The sequence below is a fragment of the Octopus bimaculoides genome, chromosome 25, assembly GCF_001194135.2.
Source record: "Octopus bimaculoides isolate UCB-OBI-ISO-001 chromosome 25, ASM119413v2, whole genome shotgun sequence".
Classification (NCBI taxonomy): Eukaryota; Metazoa; Mollusca; class Cephalopoda; order Octopoda; family Octopodidae; genus Octopus; species Octopus bimaculoides.
Genome location: NC_069005.1, coordinates 16,226,914 through 16,243,606, shown reverse-complemented (window position 1 = coordinate 16,243,606; position 16,693 = coordinate 16,226,914). Strand labels below are relative to the sequence as shown.

The 16,693-nt window shown below is 37.4% G+C and overlaps 1 protein-coding gene across 6 annotated transcripts in view; it reads left to right on the top strand.

The window, feature by feature from the left end:
- Positions 1-2,799: 2,799 nt before the first annotated feature.
- Positions 2,800-16,693, top strand: part of LOC106877382 (RIMS-binding protein 2) — an 888,511-nt gene continuing 874,617 nt past the window's right edge. For 2 of the 6 annotated variants that reach the window (XM_052976547.1, XM_052976545.1), the window contains exon 1: positions 2,801-2,960. The gene's annotated coding sequence lies outside the window, so the exon portion shown is untranslated. Of the gene's footprint in view, positions 2,961-16,693 lie in introns of all 6 variants that reach the window. The other 4 variants (XM_052976549.1, XM_052976550.1, XM_052976546.1 and 1 more) reach the window with 3 other exon arrangements.

Sequence of the window (16,693 nt, the reverse complement as noted above, 5' to 3'; positions counted from 1 at the left end):
GTTTTCATTCGCAAAATATTCATTTTTTAAAAGACAGTAAAAAATTTGAAAATCGGCTATAATAATAAAATTTTCCAGTCTAATTGCTATGAAAGTATGATGCTGTGAAGAAAAAAATTGGAGGAAAAAGTTACAGAGGTTTCAAAATCGAAAAATTGTGTATATTTAGCCAATAGCGAGACAGAAATTTTCTGCGTTTAGAGGAGAGGAGTGGTGTCAACTTTAAGGTTGTACCCTGTGAAATTTATAGTTAAGCGTCTGTGACATGACCTCTTCATTGTAGGTTTCTAAATAAACAGAAATACCTAATTTCATTGTAGGTTTTTAAATAGCCAGAAATACCTAATAAAATCAATACGTATCATCTTACTGTTTCTTTTGTTTCTTCATTGATTGTGTTTTTATTATTTAAAAATTTTTTAATATAAATATATTTGCACGGGTCTATGCATATTTCAGTATTATGTATACCTGTCATGTATTTGCGTACATCATTAATATATAAATGCGCGCGCGTGTGTGTGATAAGGGGGCGTCTGTCTCCTAAAATTCAAAGTTGAGTAACGTTTTTATGTTAACACTGGTCAACAAAGAATTTGTCCCAAGAAAAAAATACCCGTATCTTCTATGTTTTTGCATGCAGAATTCAAAAATAATGTCAAATTATCTGAACTAAGTTCACATATTCCATTCACCTTCATAATGCCAAGAAACTGTATAAACATAGTAAACAACTTTTGCTATACATGAAAAATATGTAAAATATTAAGACAATTCACGAAAAATATCTATGATAATTTAAAAATTAACACTTCTTTTTCTGAGCTGAGATTCGAAACCGAATCTAAGGATTCTCGCTCGTCTGATCTACCACTGGCCAAACAGGCGTGAGAGAAATTTCTTTCTCCTGTCAAAAAGTGATGGATGGATTTCTCTTCGACCTATGACCTGAGCTGTGTCGTTTAAGGTTCAAATGGACAGGAGGCGACTTACATAAGTAGAAATTACTCCTGTGGTATGTCTGTCCTTCTAGTTGTCATTACCATTATAAATACAGCAATCCCTCAAGGGACTGCTGAGAGCCATCACCAGGCGAGACAGCTAGCAAGTAACTTGCGCCAGTCATGCAGCCAACATGGAACCACATATTCAGCATGAACGATCCAACACAGTAACAGTCGCAGAACATAAACAGACTCCACCGAATGACCAACGCACACACAGACACAAAACATGCCCAGTTCTACCGCATCACATCGACACAGTATTTCCTTCGTTTATTTTCTTCTTCACCAACTCGAAGCAAGCTGGTAAATGCCATGCAGTGAATTTTTTGGTATATACAAGTAAATGCAAGTGTTGATTAAATAAATTATTCAAACCACAATCCGATGCTTTCCCATTGTTTTACTTTGATGTCGTCCACGTGCCTATTTCATCTGTTACCTCAACATCTTTTGCTACTCCTTTCCCACTACAATAAGATTCTAATTGATAAATATAAATTTTTATTAAAACAAAACACACGGATGAAGTAAATCTCGTCGTGTGAAGAATCAACACATGCAGGTGAAACACAACGCAAGGTGCGGTTGTCATGGTAACAAGCTGTTAATGCTTCGTTGTCTGTTGATTGGCTAAAATTACCCAAATTTCCCACCTTTAATTCCAAATAACATCAGATTCTGTAATTTACAAGATGAAGTAATTGGTTGATCATAATCAACATTCAGAGTTGCATTGATACACCAAAATTGAAAGAAATCAGAGCAAAATTAAAGGGGGCTCATTTAGCAAATGAGAAAACTAGATCCAAGTTTTTCAACCGCTGACATTTGTAATCATTAGAAAATACAAGGACCAATGTGGTACTCGGTGTGTGTTTGTGTGTATGTGTGCATAAGAGAGAGAGAGAGAGAGAGAGAGAGAGAGAATATTAGGGTAAGATATAACATAACTGAAGAGGATAACTGAAACAAAAAAGAACTGTTGAAATCCAGAAGAAGGAGAGGGAAAGTAACAGGGGTTCAGTCCCACTGCGTGGCACCTTGGGCAAGTGTCTTCTACCATAACCTCGGGCCGACCAAAGCCTTGTGAGTAGATTTAATAGACGGAAAGAGAAAGAAGCCCTTCGTATATATATATATATGTTTGTGTGTGTTTGTCCCCCATCATCGCTTGACAACCGATGCTGGTGTGTTTACGTCTCGTAACTTAGCGGTTCGGCAAAAGAGACCGACAGGATAAGTCCTAGGGTCGATTTCCTTGACTAAAGACGGTGCTGCAGCATGGCCGGAAATGCAGACGCAAAGTGAGAGAGAAAAGAAAAACGTAGTAAGGACTACACATACATGTATGTAGCTAGATAGAAAAAATAAAGAGAGAGAAATAGATAGAGACATATATAGATGAAAACAAGATGGAAGGGAGAAATATATAAGGGTAGAAAACCGTCCAAATAGATGTGTGACATATTAAAAGAAAGAATGTCAAGAAAACTATCGGTAAATAATCAGATAATGAGAGTGAGGTGTTATGGGAGGGAGAGAGAGAGAGAGAGAGAGAGAGAGAAGACGAAGAAATAACGAGAAAAGAAAAAGGAGAGAAGGACAGGACTGAAAAGAAACAAAGAAACTAAAACGATTAGAAAAGGTAAGAGGATATGAATGAGAAATAAGATAGAGATATAAAAATATGTGAAAGAGGGAGGGAGAGAGGAAGAAATGACAGAAACGTGGAATATACCTTGACAGTTGCTTAATTAGGCAGATAAAGGAAGGTGAGAGACAGGTGTGTTGTTTATTACGGGATAGTAAATTTCTGTGACTTGTTTAGTTACTCTGTGTAGTGTGTAACCACGAGAGCAAGAATTATATGAGACATTATTGCTAGTAACAAAAACACGATGTAGTTCACCCACAGTTTAGACCGAAAAAAGAAAATAAACTCATTTCCTCCATGTATGTATATATTTTTGTTTTGTAAATATGTATAGAATTTATTCACGCTGTTTTATTTTGTATGTCAGTTATACAATTATAATTGAGTGGTCGTTGTTAGGAAAACTTTTCAATGAATGAAAAAAAAAGAAAGAATTAAAAAACAACTCGTAACAAAGTTTCTTACATGATATTGTAGAAACATGAACACTTTTTAATTGAATGAATGAAACACTTTTTTAAAATGGCAATGTTTCAGTATTATGTATTTTTTTTATTGAAGGTCGATGAAAAAAAAAGTAACATTCAATTATAATTCTTCCTATATTTGGTAATTTTTCAGATTAACACCCGCACAACTTTGACTAGAGTGTTAGGGTTAGGGTTTTAGGTTAGGATTTTTGGGGTTAGGGAATTCCGTCCCTAACCCTAACCGGAACCCTAACCTAACCCTAAAACTAACCCTAAAACCCTAACCCTGACCCTAAAACCCTAACCCTAACACCCTAGTGAAGATCGTGAGGGTGTTAATCTGAAAATTTACCCTATTTTGTTTACTTATTTTTAAAAATGAATAATTAATACATATATTTAAGCTATAGTAATGTATATATACATTAATTAGATGAACTTTGACATCATCATAAAACTCATTAACAAATATTTTCCGAATTGTTACAAATCCCATTATTTAGTTGCGGGTCCTTATTGTTTTGAGTTCAAATTCTACCTTGGTCAACTTCGCGTTTCATCCTCTCCTGGTCGATATAACCGACAGTTTCTTCTCAAATTCTTCACCTTATATCAGTGTTAGAAATTAGTCTTTTCTACATTTGTTTACCTTTTGTGACTGAGCATTCGAAGTTATTTGTCTTCTAATTAATGTTGTTTTTGTATCCGAGACCCCACTTTACGGGCAGAGATAAAGAATACACACACCACCCGTTTTAGGTATAACCCTAAACTTAACCTAACCCTAAACACCGGGTGTGCGTATTCTTTACCTACGCCACTTCACGTTCTGAGTTCAAATCCCACTGAGGGCAACCGCTAAAATACAGTACAAAGTAATCTCTCGTACCAAATTTGGTTTAATGCTTATGTTACAAAACAATTATCGGCGGGGTTTTGAATATTTTCCGTTGCTTGTAATACAGAAATACTTTCAACACGAAGTGGGTGGGGTATCCATGCGGAGTGATACTTCGAGGAACAGCCATTATTGAAACTTCACCCACTTACTATTGATGGGCATCGCTATTTAGAGGGATTGTTAGAATGTTGGATAATTTGTTTCGCGGTATTTACAGTTTGAGCCCAAATGCGACCAAGGTGAACTTCACCTTTCATCCGTCCGGTGAGTTTAAATTACGGTACCAGTCGAGTATTAGGGTCGATACTATCGACTAATCCCTTCCCCACAAAATCGCTGACCTAGTACCAAAAAGATAGACCATTAATGTAATATCGTTTTTGTTATTTCCGTGTCTAGTCCTGTAGACCCTTTATTAATGGGGTTACAGCTGTGTCTGCCCTGGTGGCAAATAAAAGAAATCATCTCTCTCTATATAAAATTCTTTGTCTCTCTGTGTATTCCCTGTGCATTCTCAAACGGCTCCATCAAATCAAGAGATCTATGTTTATAAAATTCTTTGTCTCTCTGTTCCCAATGCATTCTCAAACGGCTCAACCAAATCAAATCAAATTTTACATAGTAATACTATCAGACCTTGTAAATGTCAACATGTAATTTTCTTTTGTCATTTGCTTTAAAATAATGCCACATTTGCACTGGTTCGGTATTGTGTGTCAAATGCCAAAGAATAAAAGTGAAAGAATAAGATCTATATTGTAAAGTGATATATTGTTTCACTTTTATACTTTTAATTCTAACCACAACCACGTCACATTTTGCATATGATTGTGTATCTGTCGTGTGAATGTATGTGTGAGTGTATGAGTGTCTTACAGTGTATGTGTCTTTCCGCATTAGGTACATTATTAAACATACTACATGTATATGAGGGCTGGTCAGTGTCAGTACGAAATTTTATTTTCATTTCAATTAAAACAATGTAACATTTCATAGAGATAATCTTTCTATTGTTAACAGGACATTTTATACCACAACGACATCACATTTTGTATATGACTGTGTATCTGTCTGTGAGTGTATGTATGTAAGTGTATGAGTGTGTATATGTCTCATTGTGTGTGTGTCTTTCTGTGTTAGGTACATTATTAAACACACACACATCTACACATACATATGTAACATCACTTTTATACTTTTACTTTTAACTCTAGCCATGTCAATGACGTCACATTTTGTATATGACGTGTATCATTCTGTGAATGTATGTGTGTGAGTATGTCTTAGAGTGTGTGTATCTTTCTGTGTTGGGTACATTATTAAACACACTATATGTATGTGAGGGCTGGTCAGTGTCAATATGAAATTTTATTTTCCTTTCAATTATTTTCATTTTGATTAAAACAATATAACATTTCATAGAGATAATGTTTCTGTTGTCAACAATATTTTATACCACAACGCCATCACATTTTGTATATGACTGTGTATCTGTCTGAGTGTATGTGTGTAGGTGTATGAGTCTCATAGTATGTGTGTCTTTCTGCGTTAAGTACGTTATTAAACACACACACACACACATCTACACATATACATATGTAATGGTACGCTATTAAGCACACACACACACACACACATCTACATATATGTAACGACTGACATGCGTAAATGTATGTCTGTGTGTGTCTATCTTATTATATGTATATGAGGACTGGCCAATGTCAATATGAGATTTTATTTTCATTTCCATTAAAACAATATAACATATCATAGAGATAATCTTTCTATGATGGTGACTACATCACATTTTGTATATGACTGTATATCTGTCTGTGAGTGTATGTGTGTAAGTGTATGAGTGTGTAGATGTCTCATAGAGTGTCTGTCTTTCTGCATTAAGTACGTTATTAAACATACACACGGCTACATATCTATATATATAAAAATGCCAACAAATTCAAAGTCTGCACAAACAAAACAGTTTCCTGCATGGACTTCAGTATCAAAGCATATTCTCCAATTACTCCCACCAACTATGCAGTAAGCCATTTTGCCTTATTTTTTCAAGTAATTTATTACTACATATTCTCATGTCACTGCATAGGCTCACTTTGTTTCTTATTCTACAGCCACATAAGCAATCCAATGTCAGCACTTTGCCTTCTGCAACATTTCAACAGTTCATTTCCCTATTGCTGTCTCTCATTGCAGTCCATTTTTGGAATGTACCCATTTACATGCAATATCTCCATTACACCTCTATTCAGTTGACTGTCAACCATATGATGGGTCATGCCACCTCAAAGGCGAGTATACCCACTGACAGCGTTTCAGTAGATTCAAAAATTACCCAACCCCCATTCCCAATATTCCATGACAGGTTAGGGCCTGGAATTCTCCAAACGGACGTATTACATGTCGCCTAGTTGAATTAGAGCACAAATATTTTGTTGTCAATGCTGCACTTTCCTGTATCACCTGTTTCAACATAGCTGTAATATATATATATATATATATATATATATATATATATATATACAAACTATACCATTTTCATCCCAAGCAACGCCAGGTATCTTTGCTAGTCTCTCAATATATAAAATTCTTTGTCTGCCTCTCTGTCTGTTCCCCATGCATTCTCAAACGGCTCCACCAAATCAAATCAAATTTTACAACGTAATAGTATTACACCCTGTAAGTGTCAACATGTAACTTTTATTTTCATTTGGATGAAAACGATATCACCTTCTCTTGAAAATAATCTTTCTGTAGTCAACTATAGTAAAGGAAATTTCATACAATGACGTCACATTTTGTATATGTGTGTATGTGTCTGTCAATGTGTATGTGTGTGTGTGTGCGCATTCGTTAAGTACAACATAGTAAAGGACATTTCATATTGTGATGGCGACACATTTTATGCATAACTATGTGTCTGTGAGTGTTTGTGCATTCTTTACGTACGACATAGTAAAGGACATTTTATACCACCAAGACACATTTTGGATATGAGTGTGTATGGGTCTGTGAGTGTGCGTTTGTGTGTTCGTTATGTAAATATGTCAGTGTGTACCTGTCTTAGTATATGTATGTCTGTGTGTGTGAGTGTATGCGTGATTGTCATTTACTGGCTATGTAAACTGGCTATGTGAAAGAGCTATACTGGCTCCAATTAATGAAATGCTTGATAAACCCAATCATGAACTTCAAAAGTTAAGATACATTAGAAATAATTCTTCCATCAATTCACACAACAGTCTATCAACATCAGGCTGTTCAATACCCTGTTGAATTTCTGAAAACACTTAAACCCACTTGGATGCCACCACATAACTTGACACTAAAGCTGGATGCTCCCATTATGTTGCTTAGGAATCTTGACCCACCTTGCCTGTGTAATGGAACTCAATTGTTACTTCCATGAAGCCTCATGTCCTACAGGCAACAATCATAACAGGTAGTCAGAAAAAAGAAATTCTCTTTATTCCAAAATTTCCTCTCATACCTACAGATGTTTCGTTTGAATTTAAGAGGCTTCAGTTTCCAGTCAAACTAAGTTTTGGTATTTCAATTAACAAATATCAAGGTCAATCTCTCAAGGTAGTTGGACTTCATCTCTCTACTACATGCTTCTCCCATGGCCAACTCTATGTTGGTTGCTCAAGAATTGGAAGCAGCAACTTTGGACACCAACAAAAAATTACACAACAAATGTTGTTTACCCTGAGGTGCTTCAAGATTGATAGATTTTCAGTTCGAAATTCTATTATCATTACAATTTGGATATTTTAAAAATAAAATATAGATATTTTGAAATAATTATGAAAAAAAAATATAGCTTGCTTACCAACCACATGGTTCCGGGTTCAGTCCCACTGCGTGGCACCTTGGGCAAGTGTCTTCTACTGTATTAGTATTTTTTTTCTTTAGTGGCATATCATATACATTCAGAACTGCTGGAATGGATTTTCATTTCCACCTGTTAAAATGACGACTAATAATGTTCATTTGTTTGTTGGGGCTCTGAAAGTATTTTTTTTCCTTTCTCATTTGTTGGCTATCTGGCAGGTGGAAAAATGTTGGCATTGAGAATGGTCAACCAAAATACTTGGACACTTGCTTAAGGATTTACCAAGGCCTGCCACTATTTTTTCCAAGTTTCAAAGGAGGACCTCTTTTACTTTCCCAGTGGACAGGGGGCAAGATTTTAACTCAGACCTCACAGAGCTGAAATAGATACTGCAAGGCATCTCTAACATTCTGCTCATCCACTAACCTGACCTGATACTTTATTTATTGACCTCTGAAGGGATAATGGACAAAATTGACAGTGCACAGAAAGCTGCAACAAATAATACAAGGTATTCTATTTGAGGGTGGAGGCACATAGCTTAGTAGTTAGGATGTTGGACTCAGGACTGTAAGACTGGTTTTGATTCCTGGACTGAATGATGTGTTTTGATCTTGGCATAGGAGTGGCTGTGTGGTAAGTAGCTTGCTTACCAACTACATGTGTCTTCTACTATAGCCTCGGGCTGACCAAAGCCTTGTGAGTAGATTTGGTAGACGGAAACTGAAAGAAGCCTGTCGTATATATGTATATATATATATATATATATATATATATGCATGTGTATGTGTTTGTGTGTCTGTGTTTGTCCCCCCAACATCGCTTGACAATCGATGCTGGTGTGTTTATGTCCCCGTAACTTAGCGGTTCGGCAAAAGAGACCGATAGAATAAGTACTAGGCTTCTAAAGAATAAGCCCTGGGGTCGATTTGCTCGACTAAAGGTGGTGCTCCAGCATGGCCACAGTCAAAAGACTGAAACGAGTAAGAGTAAAAGAGTAAACCTCTTCATTTCATGTTGCTCCAGTTCACTCAGCTGGTAAAAATGAGCAATCATGTGATGGACTGGCATCCCATCCAGGTGTGGAAAATACGTATGGCAGAGAAACCAGGGAACTGGCCCTATATACCAGATGTCAGTAGGTACCAGGGTCATCAGGACACCATTCGACAAATTTACAGTGCACTGACCCCACTTCACTGATGTAAGGTCCCATCACTTATTGGATCATAAGTCCACTTCTGGATCATCACCACCATTCAAATTGGGGAGTCATGCAGGTTTGACTTGCCATATAGGCAAACAGGTACCTATCTCACGTTCACACATCGCCTCTCCAACCAGGTTTTGCCATTCCTTTTCAGCCATATTCAAGCTTCATCTGTTTACAGGCAAGCTGAAAATTCCCATCTTCACCGAACAATGAACAGTCAAGACTTGGTTACACAGAGAACTGATGATGATTTGGTAGCATCAGTTTTTACTGTTTAAAACATGCACCAACTGTTATATAGACTTCATTTTATGTAGCTAGTAGGGCAACTGAGGAAAAATCCTTAAATAATTACTTTGTGGTAAAAAAAAAGGAGGGCCGAGAAAAAAAAAAATTATTAGCTTGCTTAGATTTTGGATTAAGTCTTTTGCTATTATGAAATTTAATCTGATTATCTTTAAATCATCTGTCTTTAGTCACAAGTATACCCTCCTCCTTACCTAAGAAGCAAGAGTTATGCAGCTGCCACAAGGTACTCTTTCTCATTTCATACATTTTTCTGTCTGAAGGTTCTTAGCAAACCATGTGAGCATGTACATTTGATATACACTGCTCACGAAACCAGCTGTACATTGCCATCAGTGCAACTAGAGGTATTGTCATGTAGTGTCTGTAATATGTACGTAGCATTGAAGTATGTGGTGTTGTATGTAGCATTGAAGTGTGGTATTTATTGTATGTAGCATTGAAGTATGTGGCATTGTATGTAGCATTGAAGGAGTGATATTGTATTGTGTGCTGAGTTGAGAATTTTGATTCAAATATTTTAATTTGTTTGTATTTTGCATTTGGAAATTTGAAATTGATAAAAAAAAAACAACATGTTTCAGTAAATTCTAACTTGAATCAGAATTCTAAAAAAGAAGAATAAAAGAGAGCCTGCCATTGGATACATTTTATGTTTTACTTGTTTCAGTCATTAGGCTGTGGCCATCTGGGATGGTTGAAAAAGAATGATGAAACTTGGCTGGAGAGGTGATGTGTTTTGGGTGTGAGGTAAGTCAGACCTGCATGACTCCACAACTTGAATGGTGGTGATGATCCTGAGATGGGACTTAAGATTGAATTCTAGTTAGTTTATCAAGCAGACAGGGTCCTCACACCAGTGAGGTGGGACCAGTGAGCTGTAAAGCTGTCAAAAGGAAGGCCCCAAATTGGTATGCATTCTCTCCTGATGGCCCCTAAAACCTACTGGCATTTAATATATGGAGCTTTCAACTGACAGCATTTGCACAAACGAGCAAGCGGCTTTCAAGTCTCTTTATTAATTTGAGATTGTATTTGTTTAGATTTTATTTTACTTAGTTGCCTCTTCCAGAATTTGGTATAGGGAAATTCCATGGTTTTATCAATTTAACATTTTATATCAAAATAAAAAAATTGAAATAAAGTGATCATCATCATCATCATCTCTTGGCAGCTGTTCTCTGTGTTGGCATGGGTAAGATGGTTTGACTGGAGCTGGTTAGCTGGAGAGCTGTGCCAGGCTCCAGTCTGGTTTGGTTTGGTTTCTACAGCTGGATGCCCTTCCTAATACCAACTACTCCAAGAGGGTAGTGGGTGTTGTTTACGTGTCACTGGCACAGGTGCCTTTTTTGTGCTACCAGTACTGCTCATGACCATGATTGCACTTAGCTTGATGTATCTTTGCAAGCACAGCAAATCGCCTAAAGTTTCGGTCACTTGTCATCACCTTCATGAGACTCAACATTCAAAAACTATATTTCACCAACTCATTATAAACCAAAATTCTAATGCTTAGGAAAGCTGTTTATGTTGAGCTTGGGATGAGAATCTAATAATTAGTAAAAGTTAGCAACTGACTGAAGAATCATTTGTATATATTCCATCTCTAGTGTGGCACTGTTTTGTAGAGACAATGAACTCTCAATGGTTAAAACCAACAATAACAAATAACTTCAAAATCTGACAAAAAGTGTTGGTTGTGACCTTGTTAAGTGTCAGCTGCAACTGAACTTGCTGCTGTTTGTTGGCTGGGTGTGACTTGTTGCTGAGTGTGATGGAACTTGCTGCTGAGGGGGCCAGCAGCAAGTTTGGTCCCTTCATTCACACCCAAACGTTGTCAAGTTTGGGTGTGACCAAACTTGACTGAATGTTGATTGGTTGTGAGCAGGCCTGCTACTGAGGATTGGCTGGGTGCAAGCAAAGTGGCTTCTGAGAGCCAATTGGGTATGAGTGAGGTCACTACCAAGGACAAGTCAAGTGTGAGCAAGGTCACTGCCGAGGGCTGGGTGAGTGTGAGCTAGATCTCCACTGAGGGCGAGCCTGGTGAAAGTGAGCTCACTGTTGAGGGCTGGCCAGGTAGGAACTCGCTCAGTCACTGGCAAGGGACAACTGGGTATGACCCTGCTGCAAAAGTTGTTACCCTGTCATCAAGTGTTGGTTAAAAGAAACATTTTGTTTCATGAAGTAATGCTGGCATCTAGGTTTATTGGTTAGACTGGTTGGGTAAGAGAGGATTGTCAAAAGAGCAGCACAGTTCGGGAGTAGGATGGGGAAAAATGTCTTGAGGAGTTGTAGGAGAAAAACTGTTGCGAGGTGGATGATGAAAGCATCAAGCAAACTAAGATCAGAGTGGTGTGTCATAGTAGGGAATTAAGTTTTTTTACACACACACGCACGCACGCACACACACACACACTCTGATACCTCGCAGTACAAGTTTAATTCATTCCACGACCGAGCTCGTTTTATGATTTACTCATTTCACAAATCAATTTCCCCCATTGAAATTAATTAAAATATAATTAACCTGTTTCAGCCCCTACAAAACCACCCCAAAAATAATTTTTTATGGATTTTAAAACAAGAGTTGCAGTTATTAGAAAAATGACAATTTTAAAAATATAATAAAAGAGAACGCAGAAGAAATATGTAAATTTAATTACCTTAAAGATGGGACGATTTGTGTGTAAGGAAGACAAAGGAGTTGGGAGAAGGATTATTGTTTGGAAGGAGAATATCCTTCCATTAAGATTTCAGGAAGAAAAATTTCTGATATTTTCTGTCTCACTTTGCTTAATTTAGGCTTTTTGGACACACTTTCTTCACTTTTCACACTTGCAAATCGTATTATTAGAAACATATCAAGAGAAGCCTTTCAAAATGTTAAGAAAATGTGCCAGAGCAGTATCATTAAATAAAGCAGCTGCACAACCTGTCGATACTTTTTCAGGATATTTTCTACAAATCCACTTGTAGAGATAGCCTTCTCCACTACATTGCCCTCCTCCGGGGAACCAGTCTCTTCCATTGCATCCGAATGCTGCTGCACCTGAAGTTGCAGAAGTTCATCTGTTATCAGTTCCTCTGATTGTTCCTTGATGAGGTCATTACTGTTCCCATCATCAATCTCAAAGCTCATGGATTTGCCAAGAGACACTATCTCCTTGACTCAGTAGTCAAGGAGATAGTGTCTGAGATAGTGTCTCAGACTCAAACCCCTTGAAGTCTCTTTCAGATATGCAGTAAGGCCACAGTTTCCTCCATGCAGAATTCAGTGTTCTTGTTACACCCTGCCAGGCCATATTGATGATTTTCAGGAAGTTAACAATGTTGTGGTGCTCCTTCCAAAATTCATGAAAGGTTAGATTTGCATTTTTGGTGACTTCAAAGCATTGATGAAATAGGTGTTTGATGTACAATTCCTTAAAATTAGAAATCACTTGTTGGTCTATGGGCTGCAAGATAGGGATGATGTTGCATGAATAGAATAGAACTTTCATGAATCTAAATTCGTCCAGGATATCATCTTCGAAGTTAGGAGAGTGAGCAGGAGCGTTGTCGAGGATGAAGAGGGCCTTGAGAGGAAGATTGCTCCCCAGAAAATAGTTTTATCACCACTGGTCTGAAAATAAGGTTGACCCACTCAGTGAAGAATTGCCTGGTGACCCAGGCTTTAATATTTGCCCTCCACATGACCTGCAGATTTTCTTTCAGGATTTTGTGTGACTTGAACACTTGTGGATTTTTGGAATGGTAGACAAGGAATGGTTTAATCTTCAAGTCACTCACATTGGCACAAAGAGTGAGAGTTAACCTATCTTTCATAAGCTTGTGGTCTGGCATTTTCTTCTCCTCTGCAGTTATATAGGTTCTTCTGGCTATTTTTTTCCTAAAGAGGCCAGTTTCGTCACAGTTGAATACCTGTTGTGCGATGTACCCTTTGGGTGTGATGAGCTGATGGAACTCACACACAAAATCTTTTGCTGCCTTAGTGTCAGAACTCACTGCTTATCTATACTTGACAACACTATAAACACCAGTCCTCTTCTTGAAATTATCTAACCAGCAGCAACCATCCTTAAATGTATCTGCTGATGTCTCCTCTGTCGATGTTCCAGGGTTCTGCTTCAGAAGATCCCCATACAATGCTTGTGCTTTCTTGCAGATGATGGTCTCCATAATCATATCCCCTGTGAGTTGCTTCTTGTTGATCCACAGGAGAAGCAATTTTTCCATCTCTTTGTGGACAGATGTGCGTTACTTGGAGAGCCTGGAGACACAGTTTGCTGTTGTAATGGCCTTGATCTTGTCCTTCTTCTCCTGGATGGTGCATTGATGTGTTTCGGTTGTATTGACATGTTATGTCCACTACATGCACTCCTCTCTCATGTTTTACAATGATTTCCTTCTTCAATTCTATTGTAATCAGCTTTTTCTTCTCAGCTCTGTCCCTTGCACTAACCTTCATAGGACCCATGGCTAACACAACTAATTATAATAAAAGAAGAGCAGAAAATGCACAAAACTAAAAAGAAACATGAGGAAAAACACAACAGGAATGCTGCCACAAGGTAAACACGTGAACTGAGCAAGCAGAGGCTGCACTTGTTGGGAGAGCGTGTGCAAGCTCAGCACTGATTAGTGAGTGCAGTCATGCTGCAAGGTTCTGCTGTGTCTATATATATTCTTTTATTCTTTTACTTGTTTCAGTCATTTGACTGTGGCCATGATGGAGCAGTGCTTTCGTTGAACAAATCAACCCCAAGACTTATACTTTGTAAGCCTAGTACTTATTCTACAGGTCTCTATTGCTGAACTGCTAAGTTACAGGGACATAAACATATCAACATTGGTTGTTAAGCGATGGTGGGGGAACAAACACAGACACACATACATATATATATAGATATATATATATATACCATGGGCTTCTTTCAGTTTCTGTCTAGCAAATCTACTCATAAGGCTTTGTCAGCCTGAGGCTATAGTAGAAAGTACTTGCCCAAGGTGCCACGTAGTGGGACTGAACCTGGAACCATGTGGTTGGGAAGCAGGTTTCTTACCACACAGCCACTCCTGTGCCTATATATAGTTATACAACTGGATGTAAAAACATATCAAAAAGAAAGAAATAGATACAACTGGATGTAAAAACATATCAAAAAGAAAGAAATAGAAAGAATGCTGCTCTCTGTTGGCACTCTTATATTTCATATCAAGAGCTCTCTGGTTTGTTTAAATAATAACCTCTGATCTGCTTACCAATAATCAGAGATTTAATGGACAAAGAATATAGCATTTCATATGAATCATGTCATGAAACACAATGCTGATATTTACTCAAGAAAAAAATGTTATTCTTTTGTTATGTGGCTGACATTTAGATATATTTGTGTTCACTGACTTCATGAATCTTCTATGACTCTAGACTCTGGATATGATGAAGTATGTGCTTTTGTCTGTTAGAGCTTGGTAAACTGGTATGTTAGACAGTCATCATGATCATCATAATCATCATCATAATTATTATCAGGGTCATCAGCATAATCATCATCAAGATAAATAGCTGGATTAGGATGATCATCATTATGATCATTGTCAACATCTGGGTTTTTCTATACTGGCATGTGTTGTTTGAGACTTGTTGAGGCAGTCATCTGTCCTTTCTCATGCCAACCTTCATTTTCTCAAGTATTTCATTTTGCAATTTTACACAATCTGCCATACAATTGAATGTTTATGTTTGTGTGGGATAAAGTTTTCCACTGTGAGCTGAGTGGTACCAGTATGAAGATACATGCACCTACATACAATCACATTCCCACATGTGCATACATGCATATGCATTCATGCATAGATGCATGCACATGTGTACACACATGCCTGTATGTATAGCATGCTGACACTTGATGTGCCCTCACATGTAACCTGCACCCCTCTCACACAACATACAAATGTGCACACACACATGTAACATGCGCATACATACTCTTATAACATGCACTCATGTGCACATGCACACATGTACACAGGCACATACACACTCACATAACATGCACATGTGTACACACATAACATGCACATGTGTACACACATGACATGCACACTTGTCCACATGCATGCTTGTGCACACATATGCACACATTCTCATGTAATATGCACATGTGTACACACACACACTCTCATGTAACATTCACATGTGTACACACACAAGCCTTTACACATGAAGTGCACACACATAACATGCACACATGTGAACACATTCTCATGTAACATGCACATGTGTACACACACAAGCCTTCACACATAACTGCCAAATTTTGCTCACAAGGTATTGGTCAACCCAAAGCTATAGTAGAAAAGAATTTGGCCATGATGCCGTGCAATGGGACCAAAGCTGAAATCTTAAGGTTGCACAGCAAAATTCCTGAACACACAGCTTTGACTACACAGTAGGACAAAGAAACTTATTTAGTAAGATATGGCATTGGGTTCAGTCCTATTATGGTGTACGTTGGGCAAGTATTTTGCAATCTTGGATTGACTTCAATGTTTAGAGTTAAATTTAGTAAATGGAAACTGAATGGAAGTTCATAGGATGAACTATAGCTGTATTTGGCTTATTCTATTGTATGGTTTAACACCACCATTTGGCCCTTGGGTGTCTTTAACAAAGACCTCTCCATTGCAAGTATTTCAGATTCCGTCTCTTGCTGGAGAATAACTTCCTTTTCCTTGCTAATTTAGAGTGTCCTGAAAATGGGGCAGACAACAGCCTTCCAAATCTGATTAAGTAATTGTGTGTGTGCAGACGTTGCTGTGTAGTAAGAAGTTTACTTCCCAGCTGCATGAGTTCAAGTTCAGTCCCACTGCATGATACCTTGGACAAGTGTCTTCTACTATAGCCCTATTTAGGTTTTCCTTTTCTCATTTATTTTATTTTTCATCAACAATTTTAACATATCTGTCAATAATAATTTTGTTGTGCCTGGGGAAAGTCATTCTCTTTTAGTGCCTTATTATTTAACACACTCACTGGTAAAGTTTCCACTCATTTACTTATTTATTTTACTAAAATTTTTGTTGCATTTTGCAACCTTAGCAATAGTCGTTGAGTCAACAACTATTGAATAATAATAATATATTCCCCTTCAATAATATATTCTCCTTCAATGATATATTCTCCTTCAATAATATATTCTCCTTCAATAATATATTCTCCTTCAATAATATATTCTCCTTCAATAATATATTCTCCTTCAATGATATATTCTCCTTCAATGATATATTCT